General features: G+C 37.4%; 1 long non-coding RNA gene across 2 annotated transcripts; it reads right to left on the bottom strand.

The window, feature by feature from the left end:
• Positions 1-201: 201 nt before the first annotated feature.
• LOC146890347 (uncharacterized) lies at positions 202-13,417 on the bottom strand. Of its 2 annotated transcripts, none has more exons than XR_014999002.2 (3): positions 13,186-13,417; positions 8,964-9,086; positions 202-606 (listed from the first exon to the last, which is right to left on the bottom strand). It is a non-coding gene; the product is annotated as an uncharacterized LOC146890347 (long non-coding RNA). The 2 variants fall into 2 exon arrangements; XR_015735971.1 differs by lacking the exon at positions 13,186-13,417 and adding an exon at positions 10,326-10,440.
• Between the last annotated feature and the right edge of the window lie 678 nt (positions 13,418-14,095).

Here is a 14,095-nt window from a genome sequence, read left to right as displayed (position 1 = left end):
TCACTGAAGGGTGAGAAATTTATTGGAGAAGGCAGTCTGAAATCCAGTTTGCTTCATAGCCATATAAGAAGTCACAGATGTGCAGCTGTGATGGTGATATGCCCAGACTTTCAGGGTGAAAGCCTGGACTCTGTCAGTCTTAATAAACTAGGCTTTGTCACCCATCCCCAGTATCCTAGTTAAAAAGATAGGCAACAGTGAAAAGCAGATAAAAGAGTTTTTAATGTCACCACTGTAGAGAGGGGAAGAGATAAAAGTGGACAGTAATCCCAAATTCTTTTGGGGAATACTGACCTTTGATCTAAATAGAGAAATAGCAGAGGCGAAAGGTTTTACGTTCATAGATAAGGAGCTGGGTAAAGAGGTAAGAGGTGCACATAATTAAGCAGCCATAGGCAAGGTACAATCCTGTCCATCGTCACAATTCTGCAGCACGGGCAGAAGTCCTTATGCTGAGGGCACACATTGATTCTCAGGAGATTAGTTCTTTGGTTTCCGAGGAAGCCTGGTTTTCATGGATCATCATCCTCATCTGTGCGGTTGTCTGCCCATTCTGTTGTTCTTACATACAAGGTGACTATGGGTTAGGACAAGAACTCTGGGCCTCTAGCCAAAGACAAGAAGACAGAGAGAGACACACAAGTTATAGGCATAAGGTGCCAGACTTTCATCCCATCCTTAATACCCTATGAGCCATAGTGAACAGTAAATGCTTTCTATTAAAAGCAGCTTTTAGGTGACTGGTGGTGTGGTGACGAGAGGTACAGTGGGAAGCAAGGAGGTAGAACTTCCAGGGTATGGTGCGAGCCTCTAAGTGAGAGAGAAGCACAGGCTGGGCAGCTAGGTAGATATTGACCTCTGGAAGGAGGTGGTGAGGTTGATTTGAATACAAAAAGAGTGGAACCCTCCTCACTGCAGTGGACAACAAAGGCAGCTTCCTGCCCTCTCCATGCCTCCCTGAAAGCAAAGAGAATTTCAAAACATCCGAATTAATGAGGAAGTAGAACACTTGTAAATCCACTCAATATGAGGCAAATGTGAACAACTAAACTCAGCATATTCTCCTGTGAAATGGTGCTGACTGGCAGGCATCTCCAACTTCTTATTTGTATGAAGGTATTTCTAAAATCCAGCGGGAAAGGATGGGAGCCGGATCCTCTCTCCTTCTTACTCTGAGATGGCATCTCTCCACCATCTTCTTTGTTATTTGGAATTCAGGCTCATTCTGCATTCCCAGCAGGTTGCTCTTGAACGTTCTGTCCTTTCTGTCCTGCTGCAGTGGGATTCAGCTATATAATGGGTGCCACTGTCCCAGAACTGTACATGTCGCCCTGACTATCCACCAGGGAATCATTGGGAACCGGAACTCCTTATATTTCAAGACCAGATGGCTCCAACACTCTTTCCTCGTCTAATGAAGAACATCGTGGGCACCACCTCATGACAAGACCAAAATTTTATTAGTTCCATATTGTTTTCGCCAGCTTTGTATTAGAAATATCTGAGCCAGATTTATAATAAGAAAGGTTAATTTTGATTTCTGACTCTACAGATTTCAGTCTAAGATTAGGCTACCATATTTCTTCAGACTTTTGTAAAGGTCATGTCATGCTAGGAGCATATGAAAGAACACACTTCTGATATGAGCCCCGGGGTCAGAAGAGGAGACTGCTCTTTTGAGGTCATGCTCCTAATAACTTTAGTCCCCCGCTGGACCTCACCTACGATGGTTCTACCATCGCCATCTCCCAGGCCAAGTCTTTGAACACAGGACCTTCTGGGACATTGAAAACTCAAACCAGTGTGTGTATCTAAGGAGACGACTGAAGAATTTCCTTTCGCCTTGTGTTTGGAAAGTTATCCAGCATGAAAGACAAGTTAATTATTATTCATGCTTTTGTTGATAATTTGAACTGTAAATTTGGGGCAGAGATTACAACTCTGGTTACCTAAAGTTTCTAAGCTACATTTAGTGTGCAATATTTTTCTCCTTCGAGGAACTGACTCAATCATGCGTTCTGCTTAAATTCTGAAGTCTTTTGTCATCACAGAAATATTACATTGTAATGCCATTCTAAAGGAACGCCAATTTTAATGCCAGGAAAAAATAAAGATAACTAAATCAAATAAATATTAGTCACTGAAAACAGGTTATAAAGTTATGTCCAAAATAAAAGACCCAATATGACTGAAGAATTTATGAAATATTTAATTTTCTTTTACCACCCATGTGTGTAAAGTGCCTTCTTAAGTACTGAATGATATCTAAACCAAAAATTTTACAGGTTATTTTTTCTTACACATATCCTACAGTTCATTAATTCTCTTTCTTATCTGTGTATAGAACACCTTTTGTGTTTGTTTGTTTTGTATTGTGTTTCAAGATAAGCTTCTTTGTGTAGCCTGGCTGTCCTGGAACTGGCTCTATAGACCTAGCTGGCCTCAAACTCAGAGATGCACCGCTTCTGCTTTTCTGAGCGCCAGGATTAAAGGTGTGCACCCACTGCTTGGCTGTAGAACACTTCCTAATTCAATCAGCAGAAGGTTTTATTTTACTCACTGTAGTTTTCACTTCTAATATTTATATCTATTGCCTTTTAAATCAACTTTCATTGCTTTTGTCATATAAATTGGATAGTTTCTTTTATTTAATTTGACATTAATATAGTCTTAGGTTGTGCTTTACATGTGGCAAGGTAATAACCATATTTGAAAGCACACGTTGAGACTATTATTTCAAAATAATAGTAAACATTAATGATGTCTACTAGATTAGTGATTTTCTTACCACTGCATACATTAATTAAGCACACATATGTAATTACACTCTAAATATTGGGGATGCAAAGCTGAACAGAGCTTATCTAGCTAAAGAAAATGCCAGTGTTCATGCGTACAATCTGATAAACACTGTTCTAGAATTATGGCAAGGACTTCTGGGAGAACAGGTGATAATAATTATAGCAGTAGTTTATAGATATTTACTTAGTGCCAGGCACTGTGCTAAAAGATTTAATTTTAGTAATAATACTGAGACACAGCCAATACTGAGAGACACATGGTAGCATTCTCAGCTCATAAATGAGAAACTAGGGTCCATCTGTCAAACAGGAGTTGTACCCCTAGTGAGGGATAGAACTGGCTTTTCCATGCATGTGTCTCTTGCTCTAAACCTTTTTATATTTTTAGGAGACAAGGGAGTTCAGGATGGAGCTGCTCTGGTCTAGGATGCGCAGACATCAGCCCCTAAGGGATGCTCAGTGAAGAAGCACCTGGGGGCCTGGAGAAGAACAGTTCACTAGAATGGAGAGTCAGGAAACACTGAGGCAGAATGGGTAAGAGATGAAAGTGAGAAATCATTATCTCCGATGCTGAACAGAAAGTGAATATCACTTGATATAGGAGTGTTCATGGTATATTTGAAGCTAGGCGTAAAGTGCATTATAGACGGATATTTGAACAAGTAAGCAGAAAGTTACAATATTGACCTCGTCTAAGATTTCTTTGCTACTGTTTGCCTCCTGGGGATTTTCAGGTACCGTTGGGTTATTGTCAAGCACACAGGCTCTTTGCCATCCAGATAGTGTTTGCCCTGTAAACATGTGTGGCCCAACTGCACTGTCCTTGCCTCATTGCAAAACATCTGTTTTTCTTTATTACTGAGCTCCACCTCAAACGTTCCAGAAGAAGCATTTTATGATTTGAGGTAGTTGGCTGATGTTTTAAGAAAAACGACGTCCACCTACAAACAGCGCAAGTTCTATGGACTATTTAAAGATTTAGGCAATCAGATTACAAACATGACCATAGTGATGAAAATATGTTTGTAATATCATTTGCAACAGTGCCAATAATCTGTGGAGTTTTATCATCTGTTCCCACATTAATGTTTCAGTATCAAACAGGTAGAGATGTTACATAATGCAGCTCATACAGACAGTCTGCTGTATCTGCGGAATCTTAGTTATTCTTCTTTTCTCCAGTGCTAGGGATTGAACCCATGACCTTGTGAAAGCCAGGAGAATGCTCTTCCAATCAGAAAAAAAAAAATCAACCATCTTTGCTGCATTTTTCTAGTTTGTATGACAAATGATATCTGAGGTATTTTTCCCCAGGCATGTACAATGTTTCCCCAGTGTGCTAATATAACTTGCTAAGCCATAAAGCATTGCCATTTATGGTGGCCCTTTATTGACATAGATTTCTCTGTCAGGTACATGTTCTCATTGATTAAGCAGAGGCTGCCCTAGCACTCTGCTTCATCGGAAATCCTTGCGCATGTCAGATCTTGCTCAGGTTTTGTTGACTTGTGTTCTCGGATTGTGCTTTCTATCAGCCCTTTCTTTGGCTTGAGTGTGTGGTAATCACTAAATTCTTGTATTTATTTCCATTTTGCTAGTTAGCCTAGGTTGTTAGTGCAAATTTATATGTCCTGGTTTTTCTAAGTCTTTGCCAATTACTTTGGAACATTGAACACTTAACTGTGCTTGCTCTGGGGTACTAGCAATGAAACAGTAATTAACTTCAGATAGCTGTCGCCTCTCCTTAAAAGCTAGAAAATGGGATTATACTTCAATAAGCAGGTTTAAAGCAACATAATAGCAACTCTTTTGATAACAAGTTTTACTCATCATTAACATACAATTTGTTTTTTCAAACATTACTTAAACTCTACACAATTGAAAACACACCAAATTATCATTTGTCGGACTTAACAGTGGTAACGGATGGGCTCAGGCTTGGGATAACACTGCTTGGGAAGTTATATGAATCACAAAATGTCTGTCTTGATCAAGTCTGAATAATTTGATTTGCTTCTGCTGTAGTTACAAAGTGGATTGAATTTTCTTTTCTAATTATACATTTTATCTTTAAAATCCACTTATGACTATTGAAGAACAGACAGAATACGTCTTGAGAAATGTCGGAAAATTAGTCTCTTTCATCCTTTCCACCATTTGGTCATTTTCCTGAGGAGCTGGGATTATTCTAAAAGTGTTTCAAAAGCTAAAGTGAATTTCAGATACTCAGAAACAATCAACATTTGCTGAGTGACTACTGCCACATAGGTCAGGATGCTAAGGGCATCCTGACAGGGCAGGCACTAAATGACAGAATTACCTATGGTAACAAACATTTGGTAGACATGTGTGCACATGTATGTTGTATATACATATATAGTGGGGCACACATAGATTGCATTTTGTGATAATTTCCTATTCATTATGTTTACATAAACTGATGTGGGTCAAATACCTTAGACATATGAAATGCAAAGACTAAAGTGGAAAGGGCTTGTGTGTACGTGTGTGTGGTTTATGTGGTGTGTGTGTATGTGAGTGTGTGGTGTGTGTGGTGTGTGTGTGTAAGTGTGTGGTATGTGAGTGTGTGTAGTGTATGAGTGTGTGTGTGGTGTGTGGGTATGTGTGGTGAGTGTGTGTGAATATGCATGTGTGTGTGAATGTGTGTGATGTATGTGTGAGTATATGGGGTATGTGAGTGTCTGGTGTGTGTGTGGTGTGTATGAGAGTGTGGTGTGTGTGGTGTGTGTGTGGTGTATGGTGTGTGTATGTGTGTGTGTGTGTGTGTGTGTGTGTGTGTATTTCCTTCAGATGCTTGTTTAGGGCACACATTCAAAAGCAGACCAACTGCTTAAGGTAGAAACTTCTGAAAGTGACACGGGTAGAGACTGTCTGGCTCTGTACCCACAGAAACAGCAACCCTTTGAAATGTCAATGCATTACAAATTTTAGTATGTAATTTTTATCTAAAAAAGTTTATAAAAGAGGCTATATTTTTACCATCTAGATTTCATAAACAGGTATTTCTGTGTGTATGTGCATGCATATAGGACTGTGTACGTGTGTGTGTGTGTGTGTGTGTGTGTGTGTGTGTGTGTGTGTGCACACACAGGTAGGTATGGGACCCAGAGGTCAACAGTAGATGTTTTTTTAAATCGTTCTTCACTTCTCTTTACAAGACTCATTGAATCTGGACCTTACTAATTCTGTTGCACCAGCTGGTCAGAAAGCCCCCAGGGCTTAGCTGGACTCTGCCTTCCCAGGTCTGGTGTGAATACATGCTACTATACCTGGCATTTATGTGGGTGCTAGGGATCAAACTATAGCCCTCTATGCTTGCTCTAAAAACACTTTTCTAACTGAGCCATTTCCCTAGCTCCTAAACTAGATATTTCATGAAGTATTTTGATGAACAACCTTCTTAAAAGTTTCCTACTGGGGTGAAGTCCATCAGTGTCATTTCCTTGTCTCATCGTGTTCTCCTTTAAATTCAGAGTCTCTGGGCAATGGGACCTGTGGGACCCGAGAGGAAGAAGTGCCTTGCATCAGACTCCATATTCTTCTGCATAGCTTTCTGCCAGGCTCTCCTATGTGGCCTTATGTGGCTTGGAATTCACTATGTAGATGAAGCTGGCCTCAAACTCATAAAGATCTTTTTGCCTTTGCCTCCCAAATGCTGAAGTTAAAGCCATATGGAAATATTTTTAAATTTATTTATCCAAAACCTAAGATATTTATTTATACTTTTTTATTGGAAGATAATAAGTTTCTTGAATATCTCTATTCCTTTGTTTCATTTTTAGAGATTCCCAGTTTCTCCCAGAAATCTGAATGTGGCTGACAAAGCACCAAGCACATTTCTAGTAGACATTTCAATCTCAGCACATAAGCTCCAGGTCACATGCCCAACCACTCTTCTCTCTGGCTGCTTAGTTTTCCTTCAACTCCTTCAGCACCAATTGTTGGGTCTACCACTCTTCCAGGTACTCTGATGCAAACCTTGGAGCAAATTCTATATTGTTTGGCTCCTCTTTATGTTGGTTTACCCTCTAAGCATTTTTCTCTACTCTACTATTTTGTCCGTAGTTTGTTTTCATCTTCTAGTATACAATATTCTCTGCTCACTTAGAAGGTCTATTATTATCTGTTGTCTGCTGTCTCAAAATAAGAACGTAGGATTCTCCAAGACACAAAGGTAAAGTGTCTAAAGTGATTTTTCAAGGGAAATATTTTTGAGTAAATGATGATGCAAGGCTATGGAAAAGTTCTTAGAAATCCTGATTTTGGTATGCTTATTGTTTAGACTAAAGTATCTTATATCAATATTAAAGGACTTTTGCCGATAATCCAGTCAAGACTAGTCCAAGTTTATTCTTATTTACCTTTGCAAGTAAGACTGAGCTGGGTTAGGTTGGTTTCCAGAGACAACATGTCAATGAAATAAATTGTAAGGACTAGAAAAATACTTACAAGTTTGATTTTTATCTTCTAGACTGAGTCTTGGATGTGAAGTACTTGGAAAACTACAACGTGTGTAAAAGACACTCACTATGATCTTAAGATAGATAACAGTGTTGTCTCCTGTAATGTTTCTAATTCAATCTGACCATTTTATTTAGAGATTTTAGCTCTGAGAATACCCTCAGAAAGTATGGATAATTAAATTCTTTCCAACATAACTATAGAAATTAGTATTAGATAGTTTTGAATTTATGCCTTCTACAGGCAGACAATTTTACCGATTTTCTTTAAAATTTTTCTTAAAACACAGGGGAAAGTGTGAAGAAAAGTTGTAAGATATTTATTTTTCTTTTCAGAATATTAAGACAACAATCTTAATGTATACATTTTGTAGATAATTTGGGGGAACTTAAAAGTTGAATTTTTATGTGACCAGTTAACCACATTTTTATCTTAAAGAACACTGGTTTTGTTTTAGTGTGCTTGATTATAATAATCTGAATTTCAGGTTCCTACTTTTAAGTAGTATAAATTCCTTATTTTGTGTTTATTTTGTAGGACCAACACTTCTATTGAAATAATTGAGATGGTTCAGATTTTGGAGCAACTTAATATCTTTTAAACATGTAACTTCTGATTCTCTGTGCTATTGTAAACCACACAACGACCATACAACTTCAGAACTAGAGGCAACTTAAAGATTTCCTACTCTAAAACAAAGATATTTGCTAGAATACAAGAGATATGAGTTGGTCTACCAATTACTGTCCATCTCTCAGAGCTGAACTCAGTGGTAAAGTCCACCTGTGCAGATTTGACTCTATATACAATGCAGTTTGCCTTCTTATTTCAATTTACTTTTATTATTAATATTATTCTTGGAATATAAGTTCTGCCATATTGAACATGTTTTCTTTTGATATTTAAGAAGGAATAATACACTTAAAATAATCTTTACAAACATTTATTCTTACTTTGATCCCTTTTGTAAAATAGTCTTTACATATGCCAACTTTTTTCTTCATATATTAAAACCAAAGTCTCAAGAATTGGAGATATCTAATATTTTGTTGTTCATTTCCCACTAGTGATCTTACATTAAATTCCTTTCTTTAAATATTATGGTGGAATATTTGGCCTACTTTTCCATTTCTATCTTTTTGATAATGACTGCAGAATTTCAAGACAGAGGAGACTTAACCTATAGTTAAGTGCTCTGATTGTTTGTCACCTGAAGCAGTTGACTGTTGTGGCTCTCACTTTCTTCTCTGTTTGTACAATGAGAGTTTTCTTTGATTATGTAGAAATACTTCCTACAAGGATGTAATTTGTATCTAAGGGCTCTCACATTTAAGATGCCAGTAGTGGAACATTTATCAATGCTAATCAATATAGGTAAAATCTGAAGACTTATCCAGACATAAATATGGGAAAAGAAACCTTCAGAGTGATTAGGAGAGAGGAAAGGGACCATCAGAGAAAAGAAAGAAGGAAGGAATGATCTGAATAGGACAGGGTCTTCTATATCCTGAAGTATGATAGAGAGACGAAAAACATACAAAATGGCCAACATTTTCTGTTGCTCATGTGATCAATAGTGAAACTAGCCTTCCTGAAAAGCAAGAGGAACGAAGCCCATCACCTCAGGAGCAGTGCCTTTGTAGAAGCCCCACAGTACTGGAGAGGAGAGAGAGTACTTACCTGGAATTAAGTCCAATCTTATTTCAGAACTGAGGGTGAAATTCCTCCACAAATATATCTTCAGGAAAGAACTCCTTTCAACCAGAATGTGTCTTGTAGAGGGAGTCGTGGATGATAAATGACCTGAAGAAATATAGGAAATGTCAAACCTAAATAGGGAAGCAAACATAATTTAATACCCAGTAGGCAAGAATTAGGAAGGCCATGATATCAGCCCCCCAACTCACTTTCCTTGGCTTGTTTCTCTCTACAAAGTTTCTAGAACCTATGAAAGCAGTGTCACCATTTGAAAACCAAACATTCAAATAAAAATCAGGAGTACATTTCAAGTTTAAACCGTGACAGTCATGTGAATAGTGTAATGTCCTTCTTGTCTTCCTAGAATTTTGCATTTTCAGTCCTTAAAACAGTAGTTGGAGATTAGGGAGTATTGAGTGTTCCTTAAATTAGGTCAATAAATACTTTAGTGGTGGCATATATAGGCATATATATGATGTTTATTGCTATAATTTGGATATAAAGTGTTCCATGGCCCATATGGTAATGCTTTCGCTTGACAATGTCAAGAGGTGTTGTGAGCCTTAAGATGTGGGGTAGGAGGGGTCTTCAAATCCTGCAGAACATGCCCCTGAAGGTATATAAAGCTGTCTGATAATTTTAACACGCACAGGTTTCCCCCAGCGTAGAGTAACAGAATACTTCATTTTAATTTACAACACGAGTAAATAATTATCTTGATTTGCGGCCTACAGGATATGATGGGAAATATATATTTGTACATATATAATACATATTTATGGAATAATGCATGTTCACTTTTGTTTTAGAGACTTTTCAAGATAACATTATATAAAATATTGAAAATAGAAGCTTGAGATTCTACATATCTGTGACTAGATTATTATCAAAGCTTTCATTTGCATTATAAAAAATAAATTTATTTCTAACACATGCATAAGAATTATATATATTTCTATACTTTTACCTCATGCATATTTATTCTAATTTTATGGGCTGAAATGTGTGTAATCTTTTATGTGTTAGATAAATGTAAATTCAAATAAAAACCAATAATATATTCCATGAACCTGTATAATTGTATGTATTTCTTAAAAATACACTTAAATACAAAAATAAAACTGAAGCATTTATTTAAAATATTTTCCCTAAAACAACATACACCTATGTGTTGTAGGAGGGCTATTTGTTTGTTCCCAGCAGCTCAGCCCAAAAATAATCACACAGAAACAGTATTATTTGCAATACTGTTTGGCCAATAGCTTAAGTGTATTTCTGGCTAACTCATATCTTAAATTAATCCATCTCCACTAATCTGTGTATCCCCGCTAGGCTGTGGCTTACCGGATTCTGTCTGGTGTCTGTCTCTGGTGGGGCTACATGGCTTCTCTCTGACTCTGTCCTCTCACTCCCAGCATTCAGCTTAGTTTTGCCCACCTAACTCTGTTCTGCTCTGCTCTGCTTGTCTGTTTAAATAAAAAGGAAGGTTTTAACTTTAACATAGTAAAATTACATATAACAAAACAGGTATCAAGCAAGAATTACAGTTACAATGTTTATATCTACTTTATCTTTTATCTTAACTAAGGAAATCTATAACTATATATTCTTCAACTCCATCAAAGACTCCAGAAGGATATAATATTACCTAAGTAAAGTATGACTTTAAAGATACAATACACAATTTTTTAATTTAATATTATATATTTAGTAGTTTAATTCTTGTTAATTAGTGAAAAAAATCTTTGCTTGTAGATAGATGATATCAAATATGTACTTTAAAAAGTTTACATCTATAGATACACTTTAAAAACCATAAAACTATTCATTTATCAATGAATTTCTCATAATAAACTATCATTTCTCTTAAAATAAATTACTTTAAAATGAAAAAAATATGATTATCTTCCACAGAAAATATTTCTGGTTTTAGACTATCAATCATCTTTGTAATGTATGGGTTTATTTTTATTGTTCCCTCCTTTGGACAGGAACATAAATGACATTTTGGGAAATACAAGATTGAATCTGGGTGTCTGGGTCACTGTGTTTGTGTTAGCTACTACTGGAGGCTGGATAGGAGCCCCAGGGCAGGTTTAGGCCCTAGGAGCAGCTTCTGAGGGATGAGCTCGCCCATCAAATGCATGAGCCATAAAATGTGGCTCTGTAGAACACAGTGTTCCTGATGACAGCAGTAAATCTGTTTCAAATAAAATGAACTGTTTGCTTACACTTTCCTGTGTTCTACCAGACCTTTGATGCGGCAAACCAACTCAATATAGAAATTAGGGAGCCCTTAGGCTGCAGGACGGATACACTCAAAGTACAGATTGTTGTGTCAAAATTGCATTTAGTCACATATGACACCACGCTCTTGTGAAGTATTTGGCGTGCTGCTTTTGAGAACTTTCTATTTGGAGAGAATTGCTCCTTCTATTATTGTTCCATCATAATTTACCAATTATATTCTTTCAACATAGAATACCACTTTCCTGAAAAGATGCTTCTATCTTCATCCCTGTGATAAATCTATGCTCTTTTAATTTAATTTCTTTCAATAAAATTATACAAGGAAAAATATGCTTAGAATCCCAAGAAAGTAAGCCTATACATTTTTCTTTTATTTTTACATCAGTGCTTTTTTGTGCTATCCTGTCTCCAGTGAAGATTACTTCAAATAAAGCTGTCTGATAGAGAGACACGGTTGCTAGGGAGCTAGGCACGATGGTGTATGTTGCCAGGGAGGAAAGAGGTAAGTCCCTGATTATAGAAGAAAACCATTTTTCATTCTCCTTGAAAGCAAATCTTCTTTATATACAGATGACAAGTTCACTAACTCGCTGGGAGTAAAGTTTCAGAGAGAAATATGGAATTTTAATATGTTTCCCTGGGGTGAAGTAAACCTAACGATGTTTCCTCAGGTTGAGGGAGTGGGGTTTATGACCACCTATATCTTATTCCGTGGTGGGAAATCTTTCCAAAAGAGCAATCTAGGCAAATTTCTGGCTAGTGAACCTGGACATGCTCTCTAAGAGCTTGACTTTGTCACCAGGGTGGGGTAAGTATAATCTTTGCAAATATTCTTTCTACTTTCTCGTTTAGTTGTGCCAGTAAATAAATGCTTATCAGATTTTTTAAAGTGCATTTTCTTATTTAATCTCATAACCTGTTGCAAGATGTTATCATTTCAGTAAACACAAGGAACAATTGCAGTCAGTGGAGACAGTAAGACTGGAATGTCAATCAGTGTCACTACCTTCCCTCTGCTTACACACCTCCAGTAATTCCGTTGGTACTGAGGAGTCAGTTAAATCCACAGACACCCCAGTTTCATATAAACAAGAATATAAGTGCTTTTTCTTTTTAACAATTATTTTTGGGAAAAATAAATAAATGCTAAAGTTCAATGAAATAATATTAGAGATTTTTCTGGTTCTTAAAAACCAAAATGTGTTAAACAGCACTTAGGGTTAGTTTTAGAAAACTTACTGCCTTGTTGTTGGCCTCCCATTGGAGTGTGGGCAGTCTCAACAATACGGATTAGTTGAAAAGAACTTGCCCACAAGATACCAAGTGTGAATTACTTCCCAACAAGAACAAGACAGTGGTTACAAAGGACTCTTTGCAATGCAGTGGAAATATTGCCAGATTATAAAAGAAAAGCATTTTCAGAACTGCCCCATAAATATTTCAGATTGGCAAACAGACAACCCTACTAGTCATGTGTTTAGATGACTTCAACCTCTTCCGCCTTAGAATTCTTTAGAGGAATCTCAAGACTGACAGCGTCTGTCACTTCTAAGATAAAGGAGCGTTCCTTGCTGAAATCCTCACATAATTGAGCTTAAACAAGCATGCATGGCATTGACCTGTACCTGTAAAGGAAAGGTTTCTTATGTTTTATTTCATATGGAAAGAAGGTACCAGCCATGCTGAAGAAGTCCCTGAAAACCTATTGACTGGAGAAACCACATTTTGTAAGCTAGAATACTTTTTAGAAGACAAAAGTGAATTTTTGATTGAGACAAGGTCTTATTCTGTAGTCAGGTTAGCCTGGAAATCACAGTGCAGCTCTGGTTGGCCTTGAACCACTGGCATTCTATTACCTCTGCCTTGCAAGTGCTGGTTTTGTAGTCATGAGCCAGTGTGCCTGCCTTCAAGGTGAATTCATCACAAGAAAGAGAAAATAAGATCTATTACCCACCTGAATGGAGCCCAGTGAGATGATCATGATGCATGCTTTTCTAGTACTAACTAGATAATTTTATGGTATTTTATGGTAGCCGGTCAGTGGAGCAAAGGTTATTTAATGCTCATGAATAAGACTATTGTACCTGGGAGTGGAATCGAGAACATTTTTCAGCCTATTTTTATACTGCCTTCTATAAATCCAATGTAGTATGATCCCAGAAGCTAGCTAGGATCAGGTCTGCTGAGTACTTGAGTGTCTTCTTAAAAAAGAAAGCAAAGGTTTGATCCATTCCTTGGGGACAATTTTGGGTGATCACTGTAAGAGACAGAACATTTGATTGGCTAAACTGGGAAGGTCTACCAAATGCCACCCTACTTTAATTGTGATTGCTTAGCGACATGGTGTTTAGGGATTACTGCCTTAATGGCTCCCCATGAATTCGATGCTGCCAACTTCTTATCTCACAGGAGGGTGTGGTCAAGCCTTTAACTGACTCCTACTTCAGGGCTGTGACACTACAGCATCAACCCAGCAGTAGAACTGAACCTTGAACATGGCCAGAGATAAGAGATTTATTTGAAAGACAAAACGCCTTTCTTAAACTCACAGGTGCTTGTAAAACATGGAGTGAAGTGTAGTGGCTTGTGCTTGAAGCACAGAAAGAACAAGGGAGCAGGCATTCTTTCATACTCTTTGTGATTTTTATGACAACTTTCCAGGAAAAACATTATCAGAAATTGTTGTAGGACACCTCGTTTATGCAAATTGTTCAGGGAAATAGCAACATGAAAATCACCATTAAGATTGTATTGCTTGGCATGTGCGATGGCTCAGAGTGAGTAAAGCACTTGCTGCCAAGGATGATGGTCTCAACTTGGTCTCCGAGACCCCCATGGTGCAAGAAGAGAATTGACTGTCTTAA

This window comes from Myodes glareolus, chromosome 22 (assembly GCF_982192425.1).
Source record: "Myodes glareolus chromosome 22, mMyoGla1.1, whole genome shotgun sequence".
Lineage (NCBI taxonomy): Eukaryota > Metazoa > Chordata > Mammalia > Rodentia > Cricetidae > Myodes > Myodes glareolus.
This window is presented reverse-complemented; position numbering and strand designations above follow the sequence as displayed.